The 21598-nt window shown below is 39.3% G+C and overlaps 1 protein-coding gene and 1 long non-coding RNA gene across 2 annotated transcripts in view; one reads left to right on the forward strand and one right to left on the reverse strand.

The window, feature by feature from the left end:
• The window catches only part of LOC113035419 (G patch domain-containing protein 8-like), an 80932-nt gene that overhangs the window by 42366 nt on the left and 16968 nt on the right, over positions 1 to 21598 (reverse strand). The window lies entirely within an intron of this gene.
• On the forward strand, positions 1603 to 8279 carry LOC113034663 (uncharacterized). Its single transcript, XR_003274207.1, has 3 exons — positions 1603 to 2512; positions 3346 to 3426; positions 4302 to 8279. It is a non-coding gene; the product is annotated as an uncharacterized LOC113034663 (long non-coding RNA).

The raw sequence follows: 21598 nt of genomic DNA on the forward strand, positions 1-21598 counted from the left end.
AACAATTGCAAAGATACAATGCAGCAACTGAAAGAAATGCAAGTGAGTCCAAAATATGCCAAGGGAGATACAAAATGTCAATAAAGTGCCTTCAGAGAAAGCCAAAATACCAAAGAAATACAAAACAACTATTTAACTATTGTGGCAACAAAAAGAAGAAAATTTATGTTGAAGTATTTTTTTTTTATGTCTGCAAATAGAAACCAAAAGAAGGCAGTGAGGTGGCTATATAGCCTTAAAATGACTCAAACATGAAACAACCACAGGAATAGTTCATTGGCCAAAAGCAGTCCAGAACCAAAAAGAGAAACAAAATGAATGCATAACCATAAAATGAAATGAGAAACAACTACAGAAATAAGTCACAAAAAGAGAACTGAGACTCAAAATGACCACAATCAGAATTTAAAAAACAGACACAGAATGGACCCAATGAAAAAAGCCACAAATAAATATTAAATAGCTACAAAGAGAAAGACAATGACAATAAACTATAAAAAAAAAAATAGAAACATAATTCAAAAGTACTACGGAGCAATGTAAAAGAGTGTCCCTTTTTTTCAGGGTATTTATCGGGGGGGGGTATGGTTTTTATCGTTAACCCTGTTTCCCTGGGTCTGTTCCCGTGTATTATGAATAAATCTTCCTTTTTTTGATACCGGTACTGGTTTTATTTTGTTGGAGATTATGTACCAGAATTTCAGGAGCAGGACCACGCCTCCAAACACGCTCCTTCCGGTTGTCGTCTATATAGGTTCCCCCAGTTCTGCAAGCTGTTCATTCTCGTTTACGTTCCCCACCCTCCCTCTGCCAGGACCTGCCGGGCCCGGGCGCCGTTGCCAGTCCCCTTCGAGGCCTTCCCCAAACTGCAGCTCAATTCATGTCCAAGCATTCACCTTTACCTACTAAAACACTGTCAAACCTAAAATGAGGATGTGGGCCCAGCTAGTGAATTGTATTTATCTGCAACACCTTAAAGGCCGGTCCGTGAAAATATTGTCGGACATAAACCGGTCCGTGGCGCAAAAAAGGTTGGGGACTGCTGTTTTAGTTGACCTATCCGCTTGTCTTGTGTTCACATTTGATCTTCACAACTGTTTCAAGAAATCAATTCCACTCTCAAATATAACACAGCAAAATGCACATAGGTTTCCCCCTTGCAGGCACCTTTCTCTCACAGCTAATTTAAAATGAGTGGATTCATATGTTGCAGACATTGGCTCTACATCTCCAGGGAGGTTCTTAGGCTACACGTTACTTTACTCTAACTTTAATGCTAGTCTTAATTAACACCCCGCAGGCATCACCGGCTTCTCTTTTCTTACATGGACTGAAGCGATCAAAATATGTGTGTCTTTGTCCTGTTACGCCTGTTTTGAATTGCTTAATTCCAAAACACAGAGCTACAGTGAGGCTCAGAGGAACAGGAAATCAGTTGCTTGTCTGAGGAGCTAGTTCCTTTAATAGGAGTTTGACATCCTCGAATCATGACTTCTTTCTTCTCAGCTTCTCCCTCTGACCCACCCCTTTCCTCCTCATCCTCCACCTCCTTGTTCTCCTCCTCCTCCTCCTTTTCTTCCTCCCCTCCACCGCCTCATTACGTGCTGCTTTAATTAGCCTGTCTGATATTGCAACCGGACTTCAGAGAAGCGGCAAGAGATGAAGATAGAGAGATAGAGACAGGGATGGAGGAAGGAATAAGTAAAGAGGGTTTTTGAAGTCGACAGTGTACTTTGTGGGTTAATTACACAGCTTTTCCCTCCCACTTCTCTTTCACTTTTTACTGTTGTCAAATGATAAGTGCATGTAGGGATGTTGGACTAAAACTGACAACAAGCATACGTTTGACACACTCCCAAACCATCTGCTGAAGTCCTCAGAATTAAACATAATTCAGTTGTTAATAGTTTAAACAAATTTAGACATTTGGAATTTGTTTCTCTTTTATATTACCTCATTAAAACTAGTGGACTGACTAGAGGCTGTAGTTAAAAAAATGCACTAAAATGCAAGTAACACAAGCATAAAAGCAGTATAAAAGTAGATCAACAGAAACATTGCACTTCTTACACCCTTGTCCCAAACTGTAAGCCACGCCCATTAAAAATGTTCCTGTCCAAGGACAGCTGGGAAACATAAAACCACAGAGGGTATGTAAGAGATGGACATTGCTACTGAGGAGTTAGATTTTGAAGTCTTATTGCTGGGTTTTCAGAGCCCGATGTGACCATATTTGGTCAAGACGGTGGAGCGCTAAGTTATCAGCTAATGCTTGCAGGCTTAGCAAGATGCATGGGTAAGCTACAGGGCTAAATGCACAGACATGCATGCACTCATTACCTTTTTAAGTTTCACAGCTGTGTCTTTCTGTGGGCAGAACTAGTCACTTTTAATTGTGTTCCCTTATTGTTTTGTAATTTATTGCTAGGTGTCAAACACTTGGGGGTCTGGCTAGAAAAGCACAAACTTCTGGGACAGTCAGCACCACACTGCAAGAGATATTATTTCGCAGGTAAATCCATTAAAATGCTAACAACTTCACAAACATGACAAGAGGCCCTTTTTGGACTGACTTAGAATTATGAGCTAAATGATTAATTGGTTAATGGAGAAATGAACCAGCAGGTTAGACAATAACTTAAGTTGCTGCAGGTCTGATAAAAAACAAACCTGTTTTTAAAATAGCTTATATCTGCGACTGGTGACTTTGGTTTGAGAGTTATTTGTTTCAGCCTTTAGAAACCATATGGGTTCAACTCCTTTGTGTATGTGTTGTTGTTGTTCCTCAGCGTGCTCCCACGCAGGACAGATATTGGCCAGATTACCAAGCTGTGCTTCATGCCAGCTACTTTTTAATGGCGATTTTGCTCTCAGTGTGAACTCCTATTCGGGAAAGCAACTTTGTTCCATAAAAGTAATAGTTCCTTTAATGCTCAGCTGCCTGAATCGGATAAGGTATGTTTTTTTATGATATGTCTGCAAAAGTTTCGCTTTCTTTTCATCCTGCAGTCCTTCATGCTTGTATGAGAAGTAAGAGATGAAACAGATTTACTGCCAACTCTGTTTCAACACAATCGCAAAGATAGATTTGGATTTCTTGGCTGCTTAGCCATTCTTTTATTTTCTCTTTCTCTATTATCTAATAACCATTATCATACTAACATGCCTGCAGTTTAGTATTTATTAAAGTTTTCTTTCTTTACTAACTAGTTTTGTCCACTACCTCTGTGCAGATCAGCTAAAAGGACATTATATCAAGTACAGATTCTAGTACTTTTAGGATTTTATTTCTTTAAACGAATGCCTAGTTGATCACCTTTTCAACAAGTTTTTCTTGTTTTTCAGCTTTTCTACAAGCTGTAAAGAGTTCTTTAAAGGAAGAAAAAACCAAGACTAAGAGTCCTGATTCCCAGCTTTAAAATTGAGGTAACAGATTTTTTTTCATTAAATATTAAACATTCACACTGAAAAAATTTACAATTTAAAGAAAAAAAATTCTTATAGTGTTTTTATAAATTATTATAAAAAATTATTTAGTGTTTGACGGTAGCAACAGATCTCAAAAAGACCATGTTTACCACTAAAAGTCTTGGAACTGAGGAGAACGGTTGGTGGACTTTTGGGAAAGAAAACATTCCCATCCTTGTCTGATAGAAGATTCTTCCTGCTCATCAGTCCTGGGTCTGTGTTGTTTTTTGCATTGTTTGTCTCATGGTGCTCCAAATGTTTTCAGTTGGTGAAATGTCTGGTCTGTATGACAGGCCACTCTAATACTACGACGTCATGCTGTACTATGAATAGCTACAGTATATGGTTTAGCATTGTCATGCTGAAATCTGCAAGGCTTTCCCTCAAAACATATGACTCGGAGCATATGTTGGTCTAAAACCTGGGTACACATTTAAATGTTCAGGCTGCCAATTCCATAGGCACTAACGCACCCCCATACCATCAGAGATGCAGGCTTTTGATGAGTGCTGATAATAAGCCAGATGGTCGCTGTCTTCTTTACTCCGAGGGATGCAATGTACATGTTTTCCCCAAAAAATGTCAAATTTCAATTCGTCTCACCACTGAACAGTTTTTCACTTTGTCTCAGTCCATTTTAAATGAGCTTTGGCTCAGAGAGGACATCAGTGTTCTGGATCATGGTTACATGTTGCTTCGTCTTTGCATCATAGAGCTTTAACCTGTATTTATGGATGGCACAGTGAACTGCGTTCACACACAGTGACTTCTGGAAGTGTTCCTGACCCCATGCAGTGATTTCCATGACAGAATTGTGTCTGTTTTTAATGCAGTGCTGCTTGAGAGCATGAAGATCACTGGCATCCGAGATTGAGTCTCGGCCTTCTCCATTGCACACAGATTTCTCCACATTTTTGGAATTTGTTGATTGTTACCACAATTTTTTTTTCTTCAAAAATGTTGAACCTGTGCTCATATTTACTTCAGAGGAACACTGCCTCTCTAAGCTACCCTTTTTATATCCAGTCATGTTACTGACCTCCTCTAACTGTATCCAGCCTTTAGTTTTCAGCCAAATTCAGAATACGCTGATATATTTCATGAAATATCTTCTCAGTTTAAATAACTGATCTGTTTTCTGTGTTCTGTTGTAAATATAAAATATGGGTTTTTATGAGATTTCTAAATCTTATTTACATTTTATTCAACATGTCAGTTTAAAAACATAGTTATATTTAAATTGTATGTAAAAGAAAACATAAAAAATATTTTATCTTGTATTAGTTGGGCTACAAAGCCGCAAAACCAATGAAATGCATCCGCTGTTGAAATTATTTGTCAATATTTCGTGTTGTTATCTGACAAAGTTGGGTGTTTTCACTTGAGAGTCTGATTTTAAAACGAATGGTCAAAATTGAAGCCTGAAAAGTCAAGATGTCCTGACTTTTATTCCCCAGAATGAAAGATCAGGTTGACTTGGCAGCTTGAACCTGATAAGCATCTTTTGTTGAATCCTTCCTGCTGAGGGATACAAAACTCTTTCATATTGCCCTCCACTATTTATAACACAGACTTTGTGTTTTAAAAAAAAGTTTTAAGGTAAGGTTATTTGGACAGAGCACTTCATATAAAATGGCAAACAAAGTGCTTTCTTAATGCATTGAGGATCTTCAAAGATAAGCAGCATAAATACATCACTGTACTAATTAGAAGAGTTGAAAATGAAAATAAAAGAAAAGCATGCAAAACAGATAACACAAGTTTAAATCAGAGTTAATAGAATATGTAAAAGTGGCATCTTAAATAAGTAAAAACACTGGGTCTATATCTTAGTTTTAAAAATGACAAAAGTTGGGGAAAATCTAAGCTTCAAGGGGAGCTGATGTTTGGGTTGAACTCAGAATGCCATTATCTAACCAACCCCCGAGGAGCCGAAAGAACAACTAGACTTGTGCTCAGCAGAAATAAATCTGATGTATTTTTGGCCTGGACCACTGAGAGCCTTATAGATAATAAGTAAGGCTTTAAATTCAGTTATATATTCACGCTAACAAGAGGCCAGTGCAAGTGTCTAAAAACTGAAGTAATAGTGTTTCCCCTCTTGGTGTTTATTGAGACTATCCTTCCCCCGAAAATGACCTCATAGGTGATCGTACAAGCTGTTGTTCCTGCAGTTATGTTTTAAAGTTAACCAGCTTCCAGCAGCCTTATGAATAAACACAAGTAAAACATATATTTGTTTTGTCACCTTTAGTGGAACTCACTACCCTGGTAACCTCTGAAAAATTACGCTTTGTAGCATTTGCTTCACATAAAAAGGGTAAATCGTGTTTGTGTAGGAACAGTAGGAACCAGCAGCCACTATAACTGTTAGTTGCAGGGCTGAAGTAGTTTTGTAGAAGCGGCGTGTTTAATGAGATGTCCACTTTTCCTACTCGGGAAGCCAAAGAAGAGTGTGTTACTGTTGTCCATCCTGCAAGAGCTCAAAGTACAAATGAGGTTTTCTAAATCTTCCTTAGACACCATGTTTCTCCTTTTAGCTAATTTAAGATGCCAGGATAAAGCCTGAGTCATAACTTGGAAGTGGACAGTGAAATTTAGATCTTCATCAATGATTACACCGAGATTCTCGCCTTGGGTTTTAGTTTTTAGTGCTCTTTACGCTGTGTGAGTGTAAGTCTTCCTTCTTTATTGCCAAAAGAATTACTGCACTCTTATCTTTATCTGGTTGAGGAAAGTTTTGTTACAAATCCAAGCTGAGATAAAACTTGGCATTACAAAGGGGTTTTTTTCAGGCTGAAACCGCAGAAGAGGTTTTTAAAACAGCTTTCCCAGGTTGACTAACATTACCTGTGACTTGCTGCCTGTCTGATGCTCTGTTGCATGTAACACCAATGCAATATCTCAGTTTTGTTGTGTTAAAGTCTGATTTCAGTGAAAAGTAACGGAACGTTTCCTTCACTCTGAAGTTTTAGTATTAAGAGTAAATTAAAGGGTTACACTGTTTGTTGAGTGTAGACCCTCCAAATCTGTGACACTGGGATGAAAAATGAGACGGGCATATTGACATTAATATTACATCACTTTCAAGAGTGTTTGCCATGTTGTTTCATGAACATGACAACCCACATTCTCGCCAAACAGCCTAATCCTATGAATAAACATTGTTCAAATTAGACACGACATGCACTCCCTCCCTCACCGATGCCATATATTGTCCTCATCACTAGGGCTTCAACGCAGGGCTCATCTCTCACAATTATGGCAGTTATTTCATATTAGACTGAGACTCTATTACTCACGGTGGATTAAAGAAAGAGCCAATTGTGTTTTGTTTTTAATGGAGAGGCCGAGCATCACCTTTCCATCCCCTAAATAAATGAGAAGCGAGTCCGCTCCGAAATGAGCCGGTGGGCCTGCTGCACACCCACCATCTCCACTTTACAGTCAATATTAAAGGCTTTCATCCAAGAGACTGTAGAAATATCTTGAAATGGAGAACAAAATTTGATTTATGATGTAGATTAAAATGTATTTGAGTGGCAGCTTCAACAGGGAGCATTGTCTTTTAAAGCGCAGGAAAACCAGTGCGTGTACTGTTCACTTGTGAGTAAATGTAATTGTGTGCATGCCTGTGTGTGTGAGATTGTGAGAGTGTGCGATGTAGCAGGGAGGTATTTGCAGCCAGAGGGCCAGATGGAGACAAATGGATGATCTTTCAAGACAACAGCTCTCCAATTAACACAGAGGCACACTCACAAATCACACTCACACAAGCCACATCCACACACTCATACAAAGAAAACAGGCACACAAAGCTGCATCAGCTATACTAGACACTTTCACACACACACACACACACACACACACACACACATATATATATATATACATGCTTATTTAACACTTAAGAGACTTTAAGATGTATAGAGTCACAAGGGGTCTCATCGGGTCACATGCTACCTGAATAGTTATAGCACCTTTCCTAAGTTTGGAGGCGTGTGCAGAGCACTAGATCATCCTGCAGTAAGTCATGCACACATGCATATGTAAGTGCAGCAGCTAAATTAAGTGAAAGTGGAGGAAGTGTATCAAGATATGTATTAATCATCCAAGTTCAGTGCAACTTTAGTTCATGTCAGATTATAATAATGTTGTCATTGACTTTTACATAACTCATAACTGAGATCTGAGTCTTATTAGGCAGTGGGTGAAGGATCAGTCAGCGAAAACTTTTGGCAAGTGCCAAATTGGTCAGATAACTGCATTTCCGAAATAACAAGGCTTGTGGGGAGCTCTGCATTAGTTCAGCATGTAGAGTTCGTAGAGAAGCAGTCTGAGGAGAGGCAAAATAACAGACTGCTGAATGGGCAGGTACTTTTACTGCGCTTGTTTAGTTGAGTGTGGGCAAAAGTGCACCTGTTTTAGGTTTAGGTGAGAGGCTTGAAATGATTCATTATAACAGACACAGTTAAGGTTATTGACTCAAAGTACATAGTTTGAAATGGAGAAACAAACATCAGTCTCCCATATTAAAGGCAAGTGTTTTATAGACCCATCCATCCAGCCGACCACCTGTCTATTCAGACTTTGCAGCTCTGTAACTGCATCACAGCACTGCCTTCTGTGCTCTTGTCACAAATATTTGCAAGGTACTAAAGCACCTTTAGAGGTCTTGTAGAATCTATGCTTTGGCAGCAAAAGGTCAACAGCATATTAGTCAAGTAGTCATAATGTGTTGGATCATCTGAATAGGAAGTGTGGGGAAATACATATAAAAATACAACTAATCCATTAGTCACAGTACAGAAACGAGCACTGCGTATTATTCACAAGGCTGGTTATCTAGATCATACTCACAAATTCTTTCTTCAGGCAAAGTTACTTAAATTCCAGGATCTGGTTAATTACAATACATCCATAATTTTGTATAAAGCTTTTACTAAACTTTTACCGGCAAATTTACAAACTAGATTTGAAATTCGAGAAAAGGTTTATAATGTGAGAGGCTTTGGAGAATTCAAATTACCCAGAACTCGAACAACCCGTAAAGGCTTTTGTGTGTCTGTATGTGGTGTGAAAATCTGGAACAGTCTGAGTTTACAATTGAAACAATGCAAAAATATTCATAGATTTAAATTTCTCTACAAACAGTTGGTCTGGTCACAGTATACTCAATGATGGGTTTTAGTGTGCTCTGTAATGTCTGTCCTCTTACCATTGCTGGTATGGATTCCAAAATAAAAAATAAAAAATAAAGTGTGCGTATGTATGTACATATATGTACTTGTGTGTGTAGATATATATGTATGTATATGTATGTGTGTCTGTTACTTGTAGTTATTACTGCCTGTTACCTGTGGTAATGCAATTTATAATTTATATATTCTGTATTCAGTTATGAAGGCTCTAATTGTTGGTTGCGAGCTGCCGCTTAGATGCTTGTATCTGCCCGGGGCTGTTGATGGGTCTGTATGCAATGATGGGCGTAGCTGCGGGAAGTTTATTGTTTTTTTTTGTTGATGAGTGAGTATAGGGGTGGGATTTAATAAGTTTTCTTCGTCCCACTCCTTTTTCAGGCAAGTTTTGTTTTTTGTTTTGTGTATTTTATGTTCAATATAGGTATTTGTTGTGCCTGAAAATGAATGAATAAATGAATGAATGAATGAAACCACATGCCTTAGCTGTCATTATTCATCATCTATTATTGTGCTTCAGCCTCAACACGATCTGACCTTAATTATTTGTAGACTAAACGACCAGCCTAAATGCAACTAAGTACTTGAGCACAGTTTAAAGGACAAACTTAAACACTGTTGATTCAAATGCGGTCTGTCTATTTAAGAGCCATTTGAAATAATCATTCACATTCTTTAGTAACCAAATCATATTTTAAATGCAGCTTAAATGTTTGACATTTTGCTCAACAGTGTACAAGTCAAGTGGCTTTATTGTCATTCCAACCATGTGCAGTGGTATAGTACACAGTTCCTCCAAGGCCATGGTGCTACATATGACATATAACAGACAATCAACACAGGACGACATAAAGTGCAATGTGCAGACACATAAACAGATTTTCCATCTTGTTAGAATGGACCTAATAGTTAAATTTCAGACATTATTGCACACAGAAAGTTAAGTACATTTTGAAAATATTCATATCATGAACTTGATTTCTAAAACTGATAAAATAACAGCCTGAGATGTATTTTTTATGCCTCAGTGTTTCTACATTTGGCCCGCCTACATTTATGACATAGACATGTTATTCTAATAAATCAGCAAGACTGGAGAGTTACAGTCTAACAAATAAATCTGTAAGCTTAAGAAACTATATTGTATGTAATTGTTCCAGTTCAAAAACTTTACATTTTGTGTTAATTCAAAGAAAATGTCCTATTTTTTTTTAGACCCACACTGAAAAATAGGAAATTTTCTGTTTCTATTTTTCTGTTTTTGATGCTGTGTCTATTATTCTGGCATTATATGGCAGGGCAAGGTTTTTATTAAATGGCTGCAAGCATTACTGTGACTGAAACCTCTGGACTTTCAGTTTTGACTTTTATGATATAGTTAAAATTTTACATTTATGTCTTATTTAATTTAAATTTTCACATTTTGCAGAGCCATGCAGTAGGCAAAATTAGAAACTTTGATGGGCTGGTTGTAGCCCCCAGGCAGTATATTTAACACCCCTGATCTTGTTGACCTACCCTGCACATTTATTTTTAAAAATTTGTTTCAAAGCACCCAGTAGATTGATCCAAATGTTCTGCTTTTTATTTTGCAGGCGAAATATACTTAAATAGACATTTTCAGAAGCTGCAAAGTTGTATTGTTTAGATGTGTGACAACACTCCTATGTCTCCAAGTCTGTGGGAAGTCCCCACATGCTAGTGACAAATAGATACCTATTGATCTTCTGTCTGATCTTTCTAAAGAGAATATAATTCATTCAAAATTCACACAGAGCATATTTTGATAAAACAAAATCACTGCATATACGCTATAAAGACTGTGATTCATAAGAGATGGAGTTGATGTAAAGACAGACCTGCACACACTCCACATTTAGTCATTCAAACACCTTAATGTTCCACCATATGGAGCCCAAACATCTGTGCCGTGCTGCAGTATATCTCTGACTTGCAGCACTGTAATCTGAGCAATAAAGCGTTGATGAACTGCCCAACATGCCAGGATTCTGCCGCGGTGTTATGGATTTCCTGGAACCTGCAGTGTGACCAGGAATAATGATTTTGGATCCCGGCTTCATGCGTGGGATCTGGACAGGTTAGTGCTGCTTGTACTTACACGGCCCTGTCTTTAACCCCCAGCAACCCTTCCCCCTGCAACCCCAGCTCGCCGCTTCCTCCCGTGCGTCTGTTTTCCGCCTCTCTGGGCCAGCAGAGCAGACGTCCGCTTGAGCCGGCTGAGCAAAGATAGCGTGACCAGGAGGAGGCTTAGTTTCACTTACTACCCCTGCCCTTTCCCCGCACATTTAATAAAGTGACTTTTTGTTGAACCTGAACTTTCCCTCATTGCATTCTGGGAGCTGCGTTTACCTCCAGTGAGGCAAATACACACTTATGTAGACATGTGCGTATGGACACACACACACACACACACACACACACACACACACACACACATTCTCAGGGCAGATACAGCAATCAGCCTACGACTCTGTATCAGACTCAGACACACATCCCAAAGGCTTAGTTAGGATTAGACCACACACACACAAACACACACACACACACACACTGCAGATATTCACTCACATCCACACACACACAAACAGATGCTCGATTTAGACACACATCCTCTGTCATACTGTCTCTCTCTTTCACACACACACAAACACACAAACACACGCTGTTTCTCATTATCATGCATAGTGGTAGTGGCTACATTGATTTCCACTCTGTCTTAAACTTAGCCCACACAAAACGTGTTTGTGTGTGTGTGTGTGTGTGTGTGTGTGTGTGTGTGTGTGTGTGTGTGTGTGTGTGTGTGTGTGTGTGTGTGTGTGTGTGTGGTCAGCTTGGCAGAGCTTCTCCAGGCTGAGTGAAGATTATGGCTCAGAGATTTTTCACTTCTCCTCCTTTTTCATCCCTCCCTCCCTTCTCTTTCCCTCTATTATACCCGCCACATACACACTCTTACTCCCTCTCCCTGTCTCTTTATTGCTGTTCACTCCATCAATCTCTGTCTTTCCTTGAAAAAAAGAAAAAAACGAAAAGTGCCGTTAAGGAATTTCTAAGAGGCAACTAGAGGGAATGGAAGGAAGAGAGAGAAATAAAAAGACAGAAGGAGATGAATTGATAAGAGAGGCGAGGGAGGAGCACAAAGAGAGAACAGATAGGAGGAGGGATGGAGGGAGACAGGGGGAGGATAGAGGGAAAATGCAAGTGGGTAAATGACAAAGAAAGATGCCTAGGAAGATGAGAAAAGGTAGGGTTTCAGCCAAATTCTGAAGTTATTTTGCAAATAGGGAAGCTGTGACAAAATCCACTGAAAGGGATTGATGGATGAAGCAGAGGGAAAAACACTCTATCGTCTCATCTCGCTGTGGTGCTTCTAATATCTGACGTCCAGCTTCTCAGACGTCAGATAATGCGGCTGGAAGCTTGAGTCGCTCCCTTCCAGTCAGAGGGGCTGTTCACATGAGATCTCTCAGGCATTATAGCTATATTATGGGATGTCTTAACCACTGGCGTTGCTCCACTCTAATTAACTACCTCACAGCGTATATCTGGCTCCTCACACATTTAGTTAATGGTTTGCAGCAAAGCATGAGCGATCCAATACCACAATTAGAAAGGTTTACTAACTATCTAGCATGAGATACCTGCAACATAATTACTTAAAGCTTAAATCCACAATAGCGAGACCCCTGTTTTTTTTTGTTTTTTTCATCACAGATTTAGGTAATGAATTTCAGAGTGGAATAAATGCAGTTAATCCAATAAATCACTGTCAGCTGAGCCTCAGGCTGTATAATTCAAGCATTTGAGCAGTGAATAATAAATGCTATACAGTATGGTGCAATTTTGCATTTACATACAACTTGGGCCAGGCAGTAAATCAGCTGTATTTCTTGCATTAGATTGGGCTGAGTCAACAAGAAAGAGCCCCTCATTTAATTTTTGTGCATTTGACCCCTATAGATGAATATCACTCAGCTCTACAGCTTTGCTACAGTTTTTCAGCCTCTTTTATCCAGTTGTTTTGGTGCGATGGCACTTTTCACTTTGTCGGTCAATCTTGTTACGCTCTTTAATCTGGGTTCAGAAGCACCAAAAGACAAAATCAGACAAAATTAGTGACTGAAAGGTCAACATATAGTAATTAAAAGGTCAAATTATTCTCACAAGAGAAGAAAAAAGAGGCTACATGTAGGAAATGTATCAGTTAAATATATATAAATATATATAATAAACTTCCAGCGTGACCGCTTGTCTAAGTAAACCCTTCTTTGATGTATATTTTGCTCTTATTCCTACCGTAACTCACATTATGAACAATATAATCAGTAAGACCTGAAACTAACTCACCATAAAAAGTTGAAAGAATGCAGGTTAAAGGCACTTCTTTTCAAACGTGACAAATTTGTCCATCTTTTTTATACAGTCTGTGGTGTAAACTGGTAATCAATTCCTAACATTGTCAACTACTTTCAAAGCCAGAAATTTTGCACCAATTAAGTGAGTCAGTTCAACATAAAACTCTTCCAAATTAAATGTGATTAGAACTGAATTTGCTTGTTGTTGTCTTCTTCTGTTTTATGTATTAATTTCTGTCTTCCCTTGTTCTCACTTCTTGTTTTGCTTTGGTAATGCCTTTCCTTCCGTGTCTGCAGTGTTTTTGCTTCATTAGCTTCCCCTCCTTTGTGACCACCTACCTGTTCCTCATTAGTTTCACCTGTCTTCAGTTGTTTTCACCTGTGTCCAATCAGCCCTTTGTGTACTCGCTTGACAGTTTGTTTGTTTGCTCTAGGTTCACCTGGCTTTTTTTTCACCTATACCCCATTTTTGTTCTGTTTTTCTCTGCGTGTGTTTTTTTAATCAGTAAAGTCTACTTTGTTTTTATCCAACCCTCTCTCTAGGAGATCCAAAAACATAAGAAAATGTTAAATTTAGGTATTTAAATATGATGATCACCAGTTTGATCGTGCTATATCTAAAACACGGTTTTCATGCTTCTGAAAAGGAAAAAAGTGAACATAGCCGTGGGCTTGTGAAGTGTTTTTGTTAGCTACAGAAAAGCTGACATTTTGGAGGAATGGAAGTGGAGATGGAAGTGTTTTTTGGGGGCGGGGGGTTGTCCATTTCATACAGCAGTCTATAACAGACTGATTTCATAATGAGGATTTAAAGGATTTTGTTTACAGTTTTTGGATAAAAGGTTGAAAAGATGTGTCCATGTTTAATAGGAACATTTTCATGTTGATTTTTTTCACAATTCATATTCTCTGGGGTGTAAATGAAAATATCTATATTTTCTTAAACTGCAACTTGTGTGCAGGTATTTCCCTACAAACAGTTTTAATGCTCATTAATTAAAATGCTGTTTGTCTGACACAAACATACATTTTGAAAAAGACATTTCGTAGTTGTGTATTAGGGGGAGTTAATGCTCTAATTCTGTCTTGGCTAACGACAGCCAGTTGCTTTCAGAGTCACAGTAATAGCTGGAGATGGAGAGATGCATTGGACAGATGGAAATGTTTGCTGTTGGTTAGTTACAGTTTGTAATTTGACTAAAATCACAAACTGTTCATGAAATGTGTTAATTAGTAAGCTTGAGGTGTGTTCTTTAGGTTATTGTTGGTTATGAGTTCGAATAAAGGATTCTAACTGAACCTGTTATAAATTCTGGGAATGAGAAATAGGATGACAAAGGGAAAGGGCAGATGATTATTCAGGTTTTCACACAGAGTTGGTGAGAAACAGATCAACTAAAAGGACTGATGTAAACCCAGCAAAGTGCCGTTGGACCGTTTCATCACTTTCCTGACTGGATTTTTTTCATCATGTAAAACGTAGGCATTCACTGGAGAAGTGGAGGAAAAAAGAAAACATGTATTTGTTCATTTCTACTCAGGAATTGTGAACAGAAAACAAAGTACCAAAGGAAAAAAGGTTATCAGCTCTCTAAGTCCAAAGCAAAGGACCTTGGCAGAGGTGAAACGAAATAATCTAACTACAAAGAAACAGAAAAACGGTGCATCACTTCACACAAGGAAGCCAGAGTGTTACCCACTGCAGAAGCTATTTACAACAACCACATTTAACAATAATAATGATTGTTAATAAACTTTAAAATATATTTATACGGATAATAAGTACCCAAGCAGGAAAGCAAACAGGAACAATTATCAGCGATGTCTGGCATATGAAATGACCTGTTTTGTTCGACTTGACGCTCTAAAAACAAATGTATGTATGGTTTTAAGTATGTGTTACATCAGCACATTTTCACTGCACATTCTTCCTTTATAGAAACCTTTGTGATGATACAAAGCTACTCAAATATAGGACCCTTAAATCTAACTTTAAGGTGTGAATGGTAACAATGTAGGATCAAGTGAATGAGGCTCCAGTTTCACAGGCTTAGAGACTGACCTGCAACCCACTAGCAACCACCGGCTGCGAGTTGTAAGTATTGATTGATGGTTGATGGCAGTTGCTGGGAAAGTCACTAATAAAGAAAGTGAATACGCCTCTCCTCCAGCAACCATCTGTTGCTAGGGAAAAAGATGTATTCTCCTGCTGTGTGGTAATAACCTACTCGTGATCGCTTTGGGCACCAGCATAGTGCCGTGTTCATAGTTTTAAAAATTGTCAGGCTTGTCAACAAATGCTGTCAAAAGTTGCAGCATGTGAAAAACAATTGTTATTTTAAGGGCAAACTTCTCCATATAGAGCAATCTTTCAAGTTTTAATAGTACTCAACTAGTAGTCAACGAGTATTCTCAGTCAAATAAGAAAAACTACAGGCAACCGTGGCAATCAGCTTACAACCAAAGCAATCACTAGTAGGTTTATGGTACAAGCAATTTTACCTAGCAACGGCAAGCAACTTCCAGCAAACACCACCAACCAATCAGAAAAGGTACATTTTTGGTGTTTTTATTACATCCAATCTGGCAAACAACTCTTGAGTAATGAGTAATGTGTACGAGATGCTGTTTTCATTATAGTTGCCATCTACAATCTTGATAGGATTACCTTAACTTATAGTATAGCCACAGTAGCTTTATCTGCTCTAAGCTTCAGTTTTCAGGGAGTTTTATTACATACCAAACAGCCTCTAACATGTATTTGTGAGAGGCGCTTATTTGTTTATGCATCAGCTCTCCCATGCTGCTTACTTGTTCTTTCATATGTTCTGCTCTGTATGTCTTTACCCCCTAAATGTGGAAATTATATGTTGTCAGTATAGCGGCGTTGAACTGACAAATGCAAAGTACAACCTTGCTGCGTCCTGCCTCAATCCCTCTTGTCTCTTGTCTGCACCAGCCATAACTAATTTTTTCCCTTCTCAGCTAATCCCTGTGCATCTTTTTTTTTAACTTGTTCACCTTCTATCACTCATTTCCCTGCCTCTATATCTTCCTCCATCGTCTCACTTTTGCCCTCATCCCTCCGTTTCTCTCTCTTTCTTCTGTCTTCTCATCCGTCTCCCGCCTCACCACTTCCCTCCTCTACTCCCATTTCTCTGCCGTCTTCATATCTATCTCGCTCTCTGTCAGGGGTAGAGGAGGCAGAGTATCATTTAGAGAAGATAGCTTTGGCAGACATGCTGATGCACTCGTGCACAAATACACACACTCACACACATACGCAAGTTAGCTCGGCTATCCATTGTCGTGTTTTGGTGTGCAGCTGCTAAACTAGATGTTATAAAGTGCAACTGGTGCTCTGTTTGGGGAGAGCTTGAGAGTTAGAAAGAATTGAGAAAGGATGAGGAGAAAGAGGGAAGGAAGTAGGAGAGGACGGGGGAACGGTGGATAGAAAGAGAGAGATGAGGCGGGGGAGATGGAAACAGGAATGAAACACAGGAAAAAGCGAGGCGGGGGAAAAGCAATCCTGTTGGCGCTGATAGATTTCTGGGAGAACAATGTTATCTCTGTCTCCCTCTCCACACACACACACACACACACACACACACACACACACACACACACACACACACACACACTCAAATGTGCACATCTTGTAATAGAGAGAGCTAACAAATCTTTGTGGAGAAGTACATGTATCCGCAGCCTTTATTTTACAACCAAGAAACACTCCAAAGGCGGCGCGACAGACTTACAAAGAACTCGAACCGGCCCGAAATAGAAACACAGTGGAACTCGTTGCCGCATACAAATCTGTGTTGCGTGCACGTGTGTGTGTGTGTGTGTGTGTGTGTATGTGTGTGTGTCTGTCTGTGTGTTTCTGCATGAGTGAGTGTGCGCGCTTGCTATGGATTCGCAATGTTGGTTTATTTACATTCCACGCTGCATGGGGGCGCGTGGTGAGGAAAGAGGTAAACCGAGGGAAGCCGGAAATAGCGGCGTTAGAAAATCTGAGACAGGTGAGATTCAAGCTGCGGCGAAAGAGTGGCAAAGAGGAAATGTTTGAGAGATATCTGATTCATTGAGATGATCATCTTGTGGTTGGAGTCACCTTTAACCGCAGTGACTTGGAGGTTAAAAGGAATTGGAAATCTATCTTTTGAACAGCAAATGCTAATCCTCTGTGGGTTTGAGTGTCTGGAGCTGACAGAGCAGCTTTGATTCACAGCAGTTACGGAACAGAAACTTCTCAGACTATTTCTGCAATATAACTGACTTCTTCACAGTTCATCTGCAAGTTTTAGAAGTGAAAGATTTTCAGTTCATTAGAACTTTTAATTACGCTGTCCTCTTGCTGAGACCTAAAATTTGGCTTGGGTATTTGGAAAAGCACGGGTTTGAGGATTGGAGGGTTGTGCTGGGCCACATACAGGAGCTGATCTCCAGTGGAAACCCGTGAAGCTCCAAGCACACTGTCTGTTTTTGTTCTGATGTTTTTGTGCTGATGTTCATGCCACATGTTGTGACCGTGTGTAACTTTACATTGTCTGCAGGGCAGAAGGGAACACATTTTGGAAATTGACTTGTTGCAGTGGTGGCGTCCTGTTACAGTACCACACTGGAGTTCAGTGAGCTCTATGGAATTAACTATTTTTTCATGAGATGATTAATTTTATACACCTGTGGCAACAAGACCTAAAACACCTGAACTCAAAGACAAAGAGGTGTGGTTTAACACTTTTGTCCATATAGTCGCAGGTTTGTCAGAGATACTTAGTGACTCTTTTTTTTTGTGATTTTTATTTTTCCTCTTGCTGATTTAATGAAATTCTCATTCCCTTTTATTTACCTTTATTTTAGGCAACAAAATATACTGTTAAAGTTTGCATTTTGGGTTACAGTATGAGCCTTTGCAACACTAACCTGGCACGTTGACGAATGTCTACTCTGGAGTGACCAACCTGTCTCACTGATGTCATAACCTGATACATCAGACTCTGTCACTATAGGACATGTTGTGCATAAACGAGTCACGACATCAGCTGTGACAAAACATTCTTAATTGATGGCTCGAATGAGAACAGCCTGGCTGAACACACAGACTGTTTACCTGTCTGCAATCTAAGTCAGTCCCAGTGTGACTGAACTATGCAGGTCAGATAGAAACTAAACTGTACATGTTCATGTGCAGATATCTGTTCATAGAGATTAGTGATTATATGCCACTATTTAAAGTGTTATAAGCTTGTTCTGATAAGTGTTGTCAGGTAAACAATAACTGCCATCATCGTCCAGTAACGACTGATTACTAATCCTTTTTTATGATCATTTTCATAATACATATGTGTTCTTTTTTGTGGATTTTTTTTAACAAAAAGGTATTATAGAGTTTCATTTATGCATTATAAAATCTAACTGTAAATCAATTCTTAATTATGACAGTATCTGACCATTTTGGCATTTCATCTGGCACAGTTGTAGACAGACACAACACAGACCATGTGTAATCTATTTACACTCTGTGCTGAGGCGTGCTATGTCCTATAGCATTGCATTTTGTGCAACATAATAACTTGACTTCAGCTCTCGCCAAAACCTAGAGCACCCGAGGAGTCATGTGCAGGTCGAGTGAAGAGGAAGCTCTAAATTGTTCATTAAATGTGTTTGTTCATGCACTGAGACAGCAATGAGAAAGGTGAACTAAAAAGTCAAACTGGCCTGAGAAACAAACACAGTCGCACTCAATTCCTAGTTGCATACAAATGTGCAGAAGCTTTCAGCACCTGTTTATCTGAACTCCCCTCTACAAGGAGATTAATGGGTAACTGTAACCTCCAAGCAATTATTAGCTTGGGGATTTTGTCAGTTAAAATTCAGGTTAGAGTTAAGCACAAGTGGCCATTGTCATATACCTTTATATTACCTGTTAACTGTAATTTCAGGGGTATTTATTCCATATTTCTGAAAGATTCATGTCCACCTGTGCCAGAAAAACCACTGTCCCACACACAAAAAACATAAGTAGAAATGCTCTTGAAGCAATATAGCGAAGGAGCAACAAAGCCAGCTGAGAATTCGAGGGTTCAGCTTTCATTGCTACGGTCGACCACGAGGCAGTGAACCAGAAGGCAGGAAATGGAGACGCTTTTCCACAGTGCAGCACCACCAATCATGTGGCATTTTACACTTGTCACAGACGGTCACAAAGTGGCGGCTGGTGTGTGAAACATTTGCCGAGTTCAGCTTGCGAGTGTGTACACAGCGTGTGGAAGTGCAAAGCGAATGTGCTGCGTCGTGATTTTTTTTTTTTAATAAATGTGCCCTTTTGTCTGTGCGAAACTGTCAGAATTAGATTAGTTTTCCACAGCAAGCATGGCCTTTACACATATACAAACACACTCGAAGATACACATAGACAACTGGGCGCTCATTCACACACACCAAGAAGACAAAGAAGGACACACACAGACACACACGGACATTCAGGGATAGACTCTGTGTGTGAGGCCAATTCATTTTGCCACAAGTGGTCCCAGATTGGATCTGGTCAGAGTCCCATTACGCCTCACCTTGTCTGACCTTAAGCTGCCCGACCCCACCCCCCCAACACGCACACACACACTTACAACACACACACACGTATACGCACAGGCAAATGCACCCTCACGCACGCAGGTAGCATCACAAAGACACAGGTCAGGTCATCAGTGCAGACACACACAGACAGACATACCGAGAGTGTTATTGATTGTAACATTATCTAGATGGGATCATTCCTATTGATTTAGAAAGACGGGTCATTCTGATCAATGCTATCTGCTCATCTGCAGTGTCATTAGAGCAGACCCTGAGTGCCAAAATATCTGGCTATCTTCTTTTCCTCTTAGAAAAGAAGAAGAAATTACTTGTTTGATCTCAGGTATCAACAGCGGCCGATGCTGCTGACGTGCCCCAGAGCAAGGGCATCTATATGTCATCTGGGTTTATCTGTGTTTACACCCTCTGCTCTGCTACAAAGGAGCTGTACTGGACATTAGCTAACAGCTAGTAAACAGAGATAACAAGAGGAGTGGTTCATAGCACAGCTTCTGTTTTTAATGGACACTTAGAAACCTTCAACCAGTATTTTTGAAATACTCTCGTTTATGCTCGGGACTGAAAACGAAATGGAAAGGAGTAGTAGTAGTGTCCTCGCTCAAGGACGGTAGACAGGAAAAATATTATTTATACCTGGTAAATATCCTTTCTGTGCTTAGTGAAGAAAATCAGTCAATATCAGTCCTTATGCCTTCACTGAAATATGTTTTCATATATTAAAAAATATATCCTAAATACCATGTTCCATTTATTCAGACTGAGAATAATATCAAAATAATCCTTAATTATTTCAATCAGGCACCGGATGCAGCCCTTCAGTTCCTCCTCAATATAAAAGTTTACATTATCTGCAGGGCAGAAGGGGGAAATTATTATGTAGCTCCTCCCACTGTACACCAGCTTTCTTGTCATTGGCTGATCTTCACAAACAGAAGGACAGAACAACTGGTAGAAGGACCTCTGTGCTCAAAGCCAGTGCTGAGTGCAAGAGATATCTCCCCTCTATGACATCATCCAAAAAGACAAAAACAAAAAAACTGCAGAAAACAGTGTTTCATCCACATTATTACATTTGCAGCTTTAATATCATGATCAGTGGAAGTCCACTCGGTCCTTTTGTTGCTCATATTTCTGAGCTATCTTTAAGCATCATAAAGACCAGAAGGATTAGCACTGGCGGTAGATGTGGGCAGCAGAATGGCAGATGTCCCTAATGGCAACCTCCATGGTTCAAGCCCCACATCCTAATGCTGGCAGCACTAATGTTTGCAGACTGTCAGCAGAATTTTAAGTACTTAGGTTAGTATGCTTTCTGTTTCCAAAAGCCTTAAAAATGTTAAGCTGTGTTGGTTTTCTCATGTCTGAGCTACTTGTTTAGTTGCTTGTGAATAACACAAAAGAAGCCAGAAGTGATGATTAACAGCCAGAAATGCGGCCCATATAGTGACCTATATTCAGTGGTGATAACACCAATTATTGGCCATGGAAAGCATCTCAAGCACATCAACATGGCCCACTAAAAGGACATCTTCCATTTCATTATCTTGTAGTGTTTCACTGGAATACAAATAAATATACATTTTCGTGAGATTAGCAAAATCAGGGGAATCACGTGTTTTAAACTCAGATGCTTTGAATGATCTTTTGGAAGGCCAGCAGCACTTAACAGACAATATCGGGATGTCTTAATTGGATGAAAGCAAAAGTAATTATGCAAAAAGCAGATGATGACCAGATAGGAAAAAATAATCAGAGGCCACACAGTATCATTGCTTTCTTCAGTCTTTGTTTGCTTCAGTGCTTCCTACTTATTATCTTAAATGTGTTTATACCAAACGTAAAAACAGTTTCAAAAAGTTGTTAAATACAGATCATCAAATAGAGAATCTTATTACACGAAAGAAACCGCTTATCCCAAAGCACACTCCAAATAGTCTCACCATTATTAGTTTCCACAAC

This window comes from Astatotilapia calliptera, chromosome 13 (genome assembly GCF_900246225.1).
Source record: "Astatotilapia calliptera chromosome 13, fAstCal1.2, whole genome shotgun sequence".
In the NCBI taxonomy this organism is placed as follows: Eukaryota; Metazoa; Chordata; class Actinopteri; order Cichliformes; family Cichlidae; genus Astatotilapia; species Astatotilapia calliptera.